This window comes from Podarcis vaucheri (genome assembly GCF_965113315.1).
Source record: "Podarcis vaucheri genome assembly, chromosome: 12".
NCBI lineage: Eukaryota > Metazoa > Chordata > Lepidosauria > Squamata > Lacertidae > Podarcis > Podarcis vaucheri.
This window is the reverse complement of record NC_138750.1, coordinates 28,221,876-28,233,082: the sequence shown is the minus strand read 5'-3', so window position 1 is coordinate 28,233,082 and position 11,207 is coordinate 28,221,876. Positions and strand designations below refer to the sequence as shown.

The following is an 11,207-nucleotide window of genomic DNA, read 5'->3' as shown; positions in this document are numbered from 1 at the left end:
AAGTTGCGCTTCTGCAGTACTTTTCCAGTGGATAAACTGCCATAGTGTCCATCGTCCCCTTTTCTTCTTTTTCTGAAAGAAGCGGCTAACTAACATAACCCTCACCATTCAGCATTGGCTCCCATCTCTTTTCCTCGGAGAAATGTGTCACTTCATCATCCATTGCCGCTTCTAAGACTAATAATAGATTAATTATCTCAATCATAGCAATTATATCAGTAATTGGAGGACTGAGATGATTACAATTACTTGATATAAGTAATTGTAATGATCTCAGTCCTCCACGTATTACAGCAGAATTTTCTTAAACACAGTTTTGGTATGAGCAATGATAGAAAGGTGACTCTAAAGCTCAGTGTTTCGTAATTTCACAGAATTTTACAAAGAGGTGAAGATGCACTTCAAGTAAAAGTTGCAGGAAGAATTTGATGGAGTCCCATATAATTAAAACTGGGAGGAGATGAAAGTGGGGGTGGGGCGGAGGGTTAGTTATTCTTGCTCTATGTAATAGGTAATATATGCCATACACAAAAATATTCCATAGCTTTTTTTATGCGAGCTGTCTCAGGCAATCCAACAGGCTGGGATGTCTGTAGATTGGGCAATGATTTTCCTCCACTCAGCCTTTCCACCTTCTGCCTGAGGAATGATGCCAGTTATGGACATAGCCATGATTTTTGCTGGGGCGGGGGCAGAACCTCAGATCTGTACTGTATTGATTTTTATTGATGGGGGGGGCAGCTACGCACATGACGCCAGTGACATTCTGCCACAGCAGAGCTCCAGCATTCTCAAGGAAATGTGTGAACAGACTCAAGTGCAACTGGTAAGGTAAAGGGACCCCTGACCATTAGGTCCAGTTGTGGCCAACTCTGGGGTTGCGGCACTCATCTCGCTTTATTGGCGGAGGGAGCCGGCGTACTGCTTCCGGGTCATGTGGCCAGCATGACTAAACCGCTTCTGGCGAACCAGAGCAGCGCACGGAAACACCGTTTACCTTCCTACCGGAGCGGCACCTATTTATCTACTTGCACTTTGACATGCTTTCGAACTGCTAGGCTGGCAGCAGCAGGGACCAAGCAACGGGAGCTCACCCCACCACGGGGATTTGAACCGCCAACCTTCTGATCAGCAAGTCCTAGGCTCTGTGGTCTAACCCACAGAGCCACCCACATCCCGTGCAACTGGTAGCAAGTCCCAAAATGGATCACACTGTGGCTGGGGAGTGGCTGAGCCAGGCCAGGACCCGGATCCAGTCTCACTTGCCAGGATGGCATCAGGATGGGTCCAATTGCCTGGTGCAGTGCTTTTCCTGCTCCCCACCTTCGCCGCTGGCTGGCTTGCATTGCAGGGGTATAGATCATGGGTAGTCAACCTAAGACCCGGGGGCCAGATGCGGCCCAATCGCCTTCTAAATCCGACCCGCGGACGGTCCGGGAATCAGCGTGTTTTTACATGAGTAGAATGTGTCCTTTTATTTAAAATGCAACTCTGGGTTATTTGTGGGGCCTGCCTGGTATTTTTACATGAGTAGAATGTGTGTTTTTATTTAAAATGCATCTCTGGGTTATTTCTGGGGCATAGGAATTAATTCATTCCCTCCCCCCCCTCAAAATATAGTCCGGCCCACCACATGGTCTGAGGGACGGTGGACCGGCCCACGACTAAAAAAGGTTGCTGACCCCTGCTATAGATGCTATAGTGGCCCACAACTGCATCAACTGCCACCAGGCAGCAGCCAAGGTCAGGACTGCAACCAAAGACAGCAGTTACTAGACAATGGGAACAAAGGATCTCAAATTGAAAGACTTAGAAGTAGGTGTCATGTGGTGGCTATTCTGAAGATGATAGAGAAAATTATGTATCAGGCTAACATTTTGATGTTTGTTTATCCATTTTTTCCTGCATCCTTTCTTTCTCTGAAAATAAATAAAAATGGAGCAAGATTCTCTGGAGTCGGCCCCTAGGATGCAAACATGGTATTCAGAAAATAATATCACTGCAGATAATAATAGTAATAGTCCCCATCTCCAATGCTGTTCATTCTACACTAAACCCTGTTAAGACAAAGGCTATATTCTGCAAGATATAAAGTGCTTGCTGCTCTGCTAAGCTGGTGATTATGTGGCAAAACAGGTTAACTTTGTATAAGGCATTAAAAAGATTTTTGAGATAAAATACATTGTCCCCAGGAAAACATATAGCAACATTTAAACTCTATAAAAAGGGTTTTGGTTATGCTTCTTTTAGATCTGGTTCCCATGAAATTTGATGTGTGTTGTTTTTGGGTATCTCTAGAGAAAGTTGTATATAAATATTACAGTGCATAGATCAGTTTTAATAGCATAGATTAGTTATGCAGTAACTGTTTAATAGCATATACCGTACTTTAATAGCATAGATCAGTTATGCATTAACTGTTATGGGGATATCTGAACTGGCGATATCTGAAAAAACGGGTCCTAGGCAGAAGCCAATACAAACTGCCATTTGTCTAGCTTCTGTTCATTTAAAATGAATTTGCACAGCAAGTTCCATTGAAATGAATGAACACTGGGCAGTAATGGTGCCTGTGGATCATGCAAAGTGCCATTAGAGTTGATATTCCGCTGCTAAACTCCACACCTCTATTTGAGCGAAACCCACCATGGCATTTTGTCTTCCTTTGAAAAGAAGCTTCTTCAAACATCTGTCAATATCATCGGAAATGAAGAACCATTATGTGGTGGAGAAGAACATAATACCTTTAAGATTTCAAGAACCAAAGAATGAGTAAGGAGGCTTTCCTCCGCTAAACAGTTCCTTTCAATATTGAATAAGTTTGAGAACAATCCAATCTGCTGGGTCAAGACGGGGTCAGGTTTCTTGACCTACCCACTCCCCACATCTTGATAATCTAGAAAAGAAAATCAATTTTGGTCTCTGAGTTTGTGAAGAGCTCATAATTGCTTTAGTCCAAAGCAGAGAATTGCTGCTATTTCTGCCACCTTTCAATCCTTAAGAGATGGGGTATCATTTTTCAAGGCCAGTACACTGTCAGGATTAAATTGTGTGGTAACCAAGTAGAAAGATTTTTACTTGGAATTAGATTTCTTCTCATCACAGTGGTCCTTTGCTCAGAACCAAGAGGCTTTCTTCACCATTATCTATGGCAAGATCGCCACATGTGGTTGTGTTTTTTTGTTTTGTGGGGTGGGGGGGAGCAAATTGCTGATGGGGAACAATTTTGTCTTCTCAAGGCCATATTCAGTGTTGATGGGCACGTTGTGCCTTAACACGATTGGACAGGTGAAGCTCAGTCCAGAATTTGAACTTCAGTCTTTATTTATTTTACAGTATGATGCATTGCCCAGTTATGCTGCTGTGCCTTCAGACAGAAACTGAATCCTACGGCTTTTATTTTCCCTACATTCACACTGTTGGATGTTTCATAAGGGTGCTGATTGTATTGAACCTAGAATCCATGAAAACGTTCCATCGTCAATCGGTTAACAAGCTATTGCAGGTGAACTAATGGGACACGCAGCAGAATATTGCATTGTAGTGTGCTCCTAGGCAGAAATTCAGCTCAGATTTTAACATGAACCTAACTAATTCACGGGGACGCGGGTGGTGCTGTGGGTTAAACCACAGAGCCTAGGACTTGCCAATCAGAAGGTCAGCGGTTCGAATCCCCGCAACGGGGTGAGTTCCTGTTGTTCGGTCCGTGCTTCTGCCAACCTAGCAGTTCAAAAGCATGTCAAACTGCAAGTAGATAAATAGATACCGCTCCGGCGGGAAGGTAAATGGCGTTTCCGTGCGCTGCTCTGGTTCGCCAGAAGCGGCTTAGTCATGCTGGCCACATAACCCGGAAGCTGTACACCAGCTTCCCTCGGCCAATAAAGCGAGATGAGCGCCGCAACCCCAGAGTCAGCCACGACTGGACCTAATGGTCAGGGTTCCCTTTACCTTTAAAGGTAAAGGTAAAGGTACCCCTGCCCATACGGGCCAGTCTTGACAGACTCTAGGGTTGTGCGCTCATCTCACTCTAGAGGCCGGGAGCCAGCGCTGTCTGGAGACACTTCCGGGTCACATGGCCAGCGTGACAAAGCTGCTCTGGCGAGCCAGAGCCACACACGGAAATGCCGTTTACCTTCCCGCTAGTAAGTGGTCCCTATTTATCTACTTGCACCCGGGGGTGCTTTCGAACTGCTAGGTTGGCAGGCGCTGGGACCGAGCAATGGGAGCGCACCCTGCCGCGGGGATTCGAACCGCTGACCATGCGATCGGCAAGTCCTAGGCTCTGTGGTTTAACCCACAGCGCCACCCGCGTCCCTCCCTTTACCTTTACCTTTAACTAATTCACGCTTTCCTCAAGCAATATGCAAACTGAAGCACAGCTAGCCTTAAAAACCCATACTTCTCTGAATTTTGGGAGACAGTTCTTCAATCAAATAATGTTTACAAAACTGTGTATACTGAGGGGAAGGTGTGTGCAGATTTATATATATCTGCAAGTAATATTCAAAAAATGCATTCTATTAGGGATCGTTGCTTGCAAAATGTGTATATCAGGGGGAAATGCCGTTTAGAAATGTGTCTGGCAAACATCCTGTATCAGCTATTCCAAAGGTGCTTTGGATGAAATAGACTCAAGTTCATGAAAATTTATGTCATCATAGATGTGGGACATAGTTTGCCCAGAGATAAACTAAGTAAAATAAGGCAGAAAATTAGATTTCAACCTACCCCCATCATTCTGCCCAGACACTGAGGTCCAGTGCCAAGGCGGTTCTGGCGGTTCCCTCACTGCAAGAAGCCAAGTTACAGGGAACCAGGCAATTCAATTCAGAAGCCAAGTTACAGAGAACCAGGCAGAGGGCCTTCTCAGTAGTGGCGCCCTCCCACCAGATGTTAAAGAGAAAAACAACTACCAGACTTTTAGAAGACATCTGAAGGCAGCCCTCTTTAGGGAAGCTTTTAATATTTGATGGTCTATTGTATTTTAATATTTTGTTGGAAGCTACCCAGAGTGGCCAGATGGAAATTATGGAGGTCTAGCTTCCCCCTTATAAAAGAAGAAGAAGAAGAAGAAGAAGAAGAAGAAGAAGAAGAAGAAGAAGAAGAAGAAGTTGTTTTATTTATACCCTGCCCTCCCCAGCCAAGACCGGGCTCAGGGCGGCTAACACCAGGTATAAAAACAATTGATTAAAATACAACTTAAAAACAAGATTAAGTACAACATTAAAATGCAGCCTCATTTCAGTAGAAACTCAAATCAAAAACTTTTTGGGGATGAAAACGTCAAATCTTCACCAAGGCCAACTATCCAGACTGGTCCTATGTAGGCCAGAAAAAAGCCAGTGAAATCCCCAAATAGGAGTTCCATCACAGAAGGAGAAAGGAAAAAGGAAAGAGGGGGATGGGATCAAGTTGATGTATAGATGTATAGATAGGGGGATGGGATTCACCTAACAAGTCCCATCAACAGAAGCCCTGCGCAAGGTCTTCCACTTGCATAAATGGGAATTGCCACAGAACAGTGCACAGAGTAGGAGAGGGGGATTGCCCCATCTGGTAAACTGAAAAGCTCGCACTGATGGAACAGTCAGCCGAGTACCATATTGAAGTCCTCCCATGATTTCCATCAGTGCACAGACTCTCTGTCTCTCTTGAGGTTTTTTTAATACAAAAAGAAAGAAGAGCAAAAGAAACATACATCCTACCTAAACAAAAGCACACAAAACCACACTATTACAGTGGTGCCCCGCAAGACGAAATTAATTCGTTCCGCAAGTTTTGTCGTCTAGCGAATTTTTCGTCTTGCGAATCACGAAATCCCATAGGAATGCATTGAAAATCAATTAATGCGTTCCTATGGTCAAAAAAAGTCCAAACAAAGCCAAATTTGGTACAACAACAGTTTATTAACTGCTCTTTAAAGTCACACATACTGTAAAGAGCAGTTCAAAAATTGAAGGGAAAATAAATTAACTTTATAAACAAAACATGTCTTTGTTTTTAGACAAAGGAAACAAAGTCGCAAGACGTTTTCGTCTTGCGAAGCAAGCCCATAGGTGAAATTTGTCTTGCGAGGCAAATCGAAAACAGAAAAACCTTTCGTCTAGCGAGTTTTTTGTCTTGCGAGGCATTCGTCTTGCGAGGTACCACTGTATTGCCATCCCCAAACCCTTCCCACCACCACATCCCTTGCCTTCCCTCCGCCACACCATGACTTCCTTATTTTTTAAGTTCAATCTAATCATTGCACTCTTTAGATTTTGGATTTTTATCTCTTTATAACGTTCCTAGATAATGTTGTTCTTTCCGCTTTACTCCTTTCATCTAAACATATAAACATATTCTTTATGGAACAATATTTGTCCATGTATTCTTCAAAGCGTTGCCATTCTGGTCTAAGTTTTTGGTTTGTCTGCAATCTGATACAGGCAGTCAGCTTTGCCATTTCTATGAACTCGCTTAGTTTACACAGCCAATCATCTTTTGTAGGTATTGCCTCGCTCTTCCATTTGCTGGCAAATATTATCCTGGCAATGCACTGACGCTCTGTCCTTAGGGGCCTAGAACTCGGGGTGAGGCTTTTCCCAGAATGGAGCTGAAGTGATAATAATAGTGAGGTGAGTTCTGGACCATAAAGAAGGCTGATGGCCGAAGAATTGATGCTTTTGAATTATGGTGCTGGAGGAGACTCTTGAGAGTCCCATGGAGTCCCACTGCAAGAAGATCAAACCTATCCATTCTTAAGGAAATCAGCCCTGAGCGCTCACTGGAAGGACAGATCCTGAAGCTGAGGCTCCAATACTTTGGCCAGCTCACGAGAAGAGAAGACTCCCTGGAAAAGACCCTGATGTTGGGAAAGATGGAGGGCACAAGGAGAAGGGGACGACAGAGGATGAGATGGTTGGACAGTGTTCTCGAAGCTACCAACATGAGTTTGACCAAACTGCGGGAGGCAGTGGAAGACAGGAGTGCCTGGCGTGCTCTGGTCCTTGGGGTCACGAAGAGTCGGACACAACTAAACAACAACAACAACAACAACAATTTATTATTTATACCCCGCCCATCTGTCTGGGCCTCCCCAGCCACTCTGGGTGGCCTCCAACAGAATATTAAAATACAATAACTTATTAAACATTAAAAGCTTCCCTAAACAGGGCTGCCTTCAGTGAATTGCAAAGGCTTCACCAATTAAGTTCCCCTTCCGGTGCAGTTGTTCAAGGCATGGAGCCTAATCTGTGTAAAAATGTGGCAACTTAGGGGGCCAAACTAGATGTGACATTTTTTGTGAGGTTTGGCATTGCAGAGCTGGTTAGAAACCAAACCAAACATATAGGCAACAGTGGGGAAACAAGGAAGCCAGATCATGATCGTTTCATGGAGGAAGGGAGCTTTAACCCTATGTCTCTACCACAGTTACCATCAACATCCCATTCCCACATCTGCTGTTTTCAGTGGGAGGTGCATTGGAAGTGGGGCAAGATCAACAGCTGAGCCGGTGCTTGATTTGCTGGTGCATATGTCAATCATTCAAACTCAGATAGGGAGGTAGGCAGGAAAGTATATAGATAGATGTGTTTAAAGAGGCAGACAACAACAATAACAATATGTCATCAACCAACCCCAGAAAGCTAGTTTTCTACTATCTAGGGTTCCTGTCCTGATCATAGGACTTTGGGATTATATGGGTAGTTTTATTTCTTTTTTTAAAAAGTATGCAATTAGAGCGGGTGCAGTGAAGTGGTTATAAGTGCTGAGGTGTGAGATAGATGTTCCCTGGTTCAACTCTCTGCTGAGCAATGAACTCATTAGGAGGCCTTGCGCTGTTTCTCAGTCTGCCCCCATCTGCAAGATAAATTGGGATAATAACATAAGAATTTGCCCTCCTGTGCCTTCAGACCCCTGGAAATGCGCTAATGTATCAGAACGTCTAAGCGAATAGAAATCTAATGATCTTTTAAAAGTTAGCTGGCAAAGTAAGCTCTCAAGCTTTATTTTGTCTTAAAACTGTGAGAGTGTTTGTCAGGAAGAGGAGATTTTGAAACGACAGGCGATGCTTCACTGATGGAACCAGATTTCTCTTTGGGCTCTCTCTTTTTCAAAGGACATCTTTGTTCCTTGATGGAAAATGCTCTGGGCTGTTTCATTTATGACATCTTCATCCTCTTCCCTCAGCGCTGGGAACACAACATGTAATATATATATACGAAAGCAAATATATATATATATATATATAATTTCCCCACCCCGAAATAGCAGATTCAATAGAGGATTGAATAATACAATATTCCTCCCCAAGAAAATTCACGAAAATAGAGGGCATTGTTGTTGTTTGTTTGTTTGTTTGTTTGGAAACCGTGAGTAGGCACAGGGGTTCAAATTTAAGGCAGAGATTGGGAACTTGTAGTCCTTGAGATCAGGGGTTGTGAATCTTTTTCAGCCTGAGGCACCAGATCCAGAAATGGATCACCTATTCTAGAGCCAAATGTTGTTGAATTCCAGCTCCCATCAGCCTTGGCCAGCCAGCATGCCCAATGGTTAGGGATGGTTGGAACTGTAGTCCAGCACATCTGGAGGGCCACAGGTTCCTCAGCCCTGGTTTAAGGAGGGGGGGGAGAGAAACCAATTAGATAAGTGGAGGACAGATGAGGTGGTATTGTAGAAAATAATAATTTCATAAAACTGTATTTTGCTGATTCCACTTTCTTTTGAGTCTATGGCCTAGCTAAACTGAAAGGGCCTGTACCTGCCTTTTATAGTACAGAACTAGCTGCTTTTAGGTACTGTGCTTTGTGAACGTCCATTTCAGAACACTAAAAAGGAAAAAAACTTGTCAGATTCTATGGTGGTCATTGTATGCATTGAAAGAGAATCAGCTAGGCCTGGCAATTGTGATTAATCTTGAATAGTTTTGTAGGCAGATGAAATGGAACATTGGAAGGCATTTAACAAGCAGGAAAATTAGTCAAAGTCTTAATAAAGAAAAACACTGAATGATGGTTATATGATATTATGATGAGGGCTGATCTGAAGAGGCAAACGATTTTGATTGGTTCAGGATGATGACATTGTGTTGCAACTACAGTGGTGCCTTGGTACTCGAACGGCTTGGCTCCCAAACAAATCGGCTCCCGAACGCTGCAAATCCAGAAGTGAGTGTTCCAGTTTGCGAACGTTTTTTGGGAGCCAAACATCTGACACGGCTTCTGCAGCTTCCGATTGAGTGCAGGAAGCTCCTGCAGCCAATCAGAAGCTGCACCTTGGTTGTCGAACCATTTCAGGAGTTGAACGGACTCCTGGAATGGATTAAGTCCGAGAACCAAGGTTCCACTGTATTAGGACTGCTGTGATCCTTTGATTGGTGAATAGAAGTGATGTGTGTAATTTGGAAGTGTATTAAGAACATTGCTTTTGATGTGGTTCTTTGCAGCCTCCTTATTTTTGAATGCCAATGCTCATCAACTTTGGGGGGTGGCAGCCCCCTCAAATATTTTATTGGGGGGCCAAAGGGACCTTGGCTCCTAGGAGTTGGCTCCTATGCCCCAGAGACTGAGAAGGTTCAATGGGTAGCAGCTGAAAAATATAGAGGATGGAGGACTTTGAATCTGTTCCAAATGCATCAGCTTTATGGGCAATCAGGAGTGCCAACTTGGCTCCGCGACCATGGGTGCCCGGGTCCGTGGGTGCCATGCAGCGTGCATGGCCCTGGCCCTGAAATTTGTGGGTGCCCAGCCTCTTATGGGGAATTCTGTGGGTGCCCGGGCACCCAGGGCCCCAGAGAGTTGGCACCTATGTGGGCAATCGTATTGAAACCTCTTTGGATTGTTCTGCGGTGGAGGGAATTCAGCCAGTAAAAAACCCGCTTCACCCTGTGAATTTGATTTGGGAAGCTGTTCGATTCGATCAGCAGGACAGGCAGCAATTTGGAGTCTAAGCACCTGCCATGCTTTTAAATATACACCAGGGGGCACCATGCTACCACATATGCTACAGTTTTGCTAATTGTGTGCCCTCCCCCCACATCTTACTTTTTGTTTTGTTTTTTGTAGATGCAAGAGGGGAGAAAACAAGCAGCTATACCGAAAGATGATGTTCCCCAAGGGACCAAAGAACAAATCCAAATGCAGGCACGATGTGATCTTTCAAAAAGAAAAAAGGGTTGATTTTTGCACCGTGTAATGTGGAGAAAATAAATTCTTTCCCTACTAAAATGTGGCTGATCATATTTGCAATGTATCTTATGGCAATTTCTCAAATGCAAAACCTGCTTGTCTTTTTGCCATACTGAATTGCAACACTTCCAAGTTACACTTCTGGGTTGCCTCTTCTTCTTTCAGAAGATGGAAGTTGTATTTTTATTTCGACTCTCCCCCCCCTTTTTTTTTTGCAGCGACTTTGCCATCATTTCCCTCCTACTTTGCAGTATTTTTAGATCTCCGTTCCAAGCCTGATGGACTGATTTAGCATTGCCATTCTGAGGAACTGTCTTTCTTCTGCTCTGGTTGAATTAAAACAAAACCCTACAACAGATGTACCCATTTCATTTCTCCTCTCCTTTGTTTGATTATCCCAACTGGGCCTGAGTCCCACTTGGAGTTAAGGGTCTGAGAAGGCAAAGGGAGAAAATGAGAAAGAGAAGAATAGCAGAGTAAGAAGAAAAGAAAAGTGGCGTGGTGTTGGTGGCGGGGAATATTTGTAATTCTTGGGACCAAAGCACTGGGGCTGCAGGAGAAGACATGTTTCTACACAGGACCCTGGTATCTTCGGTTAAAAGGTGTACCTAGCAGGCAATGTGAAATGCACCAGAATGAGACCTTGGATAGGTTCTGCCAGTCAGAGTAAACAGTATTAGGCTAGATGGTTGAACAGTTAGACCTGGCATAAGGCAGCTTCCTCTGAGCCACACATGCATGGCAACACATCATCATGATTTGTGAGCATTTTGCAACTATGAAGTACAGTGGTGCCCCGCAAGACGAATGCCTTGCAAGACGAAAAACCCGCTAGACGAAAGGGTTTTCCGTTTTTGCGTTGCTTCGCTAGACGAATTTCTCTATGGGCTTGCTTCACAAGACGAAAAAGTCTTGCGAGTCTTGCCATTTTTTTTCGCTCCCCCCCCTTTTTCTTTTCTTTTTTTTAAAAATATGTTTATTAAGATTTTCAAGAGAAAAAAGGGGAAAAAAACGAAGAAAAGAAAAAAACATTACGAA

At 43.9% G+C, this 11,207-nt stretch overlaps 1 long non-coding RNA gene across 1 annotated transcript; it reads left to right on the top strand.

Moving 5' to 3' along the window:
* Window positions 1-261: 261 nt before the first annotated feature.
* LOC309515624 lies at window positions 262-10,208 on the top strand. Its single transcript, XR_014212584.1, has 2 exons — window positions 262-339; window positions 10,047-10,208. It is a non-coding gene; the product is annotated as an uncharacterized lncRNA (long non-coding RNA).
* The last annotated feature ends 999 nt before the right edge of the window (window positions 10,209-11,207 follow it).